Below are 1,078 nucleotides of genomic sequence, written 5' to 3' on the forward strand. Positions count from 1 at the left end.
ATTTGCATTTTACTCCAGCAGGTAGAAATGAATGTACTTTTTTAGCCACTTTGAGGAGATCAATTCTGCTCAATTTAGTGAGCCACCTGGGTCATTGCCTGGCCTGCTGCATACATTAAACAGGAATGAAACCTGTCCATTAGTTGTATTGTATATTTTATTACCATGGGCTTTCAATGGACAGTGAATGTCCAGCAGAATAACAAGTGTTTCTTCTACATGGATGACTATAGTATGGCATCATTATTTACAGTATTTGCACTATTTCATAAATGTGTGCTTTGCAAACCAGCAATAACAATATATTGTGCTTCGAACCGATTTGTGTATCTTTCCAGAGCTTCTTCCATGATGACATTTTGTTAAATTGTTTTTCAGCACCATCTGTATTACGTGAAATGTGTTTGTAGGGCATATCATTGAGCTTTAGACAGCACTGAATCAGCTGCAACATGCTCAGTAAGACTGTGATCATTAAAGTTTTATATCAGAAAAATGTTTTTAATGAGTCTGTGCATTAAATATCCCACACACCTGCAACTGCAAGGTGATTCATGTGGAATTTGAATCAATAAGCACAAATCGTTTTAGCCTCTAACAGAGTCAACAATCTAGTGTTACACAATGATTTCTGAGACCAGCCTAACGCAGTGGAAGTAATCAAATCATTCTGCCTCTTTCTTCTTCAAAATTATAGGGCTATATGCTGCAGATGAATATCACGTTTTGCTTGCTTATGTTTGCAAAGGAAACACACTGGTAGATAAACCTTTCAGCACTGAAAATGCATACAGTGCCCTATACTAAAATGTTTAGTATTGTTTTAGGCATAGTATTATTAATTTACTGGTTTTCGTTTACACTCTTTCCACTCTGGCAAACAGCTGTAGGAGAGGAGGTTTCAATCACATTTTTATGCTTTATGGCATTGTAGACTATATTCATTTCCACTTAGCTACAACTTATTTTCTTTATATCTGTATTGTTTCTGTCAGAGATCTTTTTGGTATTGTGAAAACAGGCTAGCAACAGCAGAATGTAGAGTGTCTGGCAAATAGTCTGGGGTCCCAGTCATAAA

Source organism: Periophthalmus magnuspinnatus, chromosome 13 (assembly GCF_009829125.3).
Source record: "Periophthalmus magnuspinnatus isolate fPerMag1 chromosome 13, fPerMag1.2.pri, whole genome shotgun sequence".
Classification (NCBI taxonomy): Eukaryota; Metazoa; Chordata; class Actinopteri; order Gobiiformes; family Gobiidae; genus Periophthalmus; species Periophthalmus magnuspinnatus.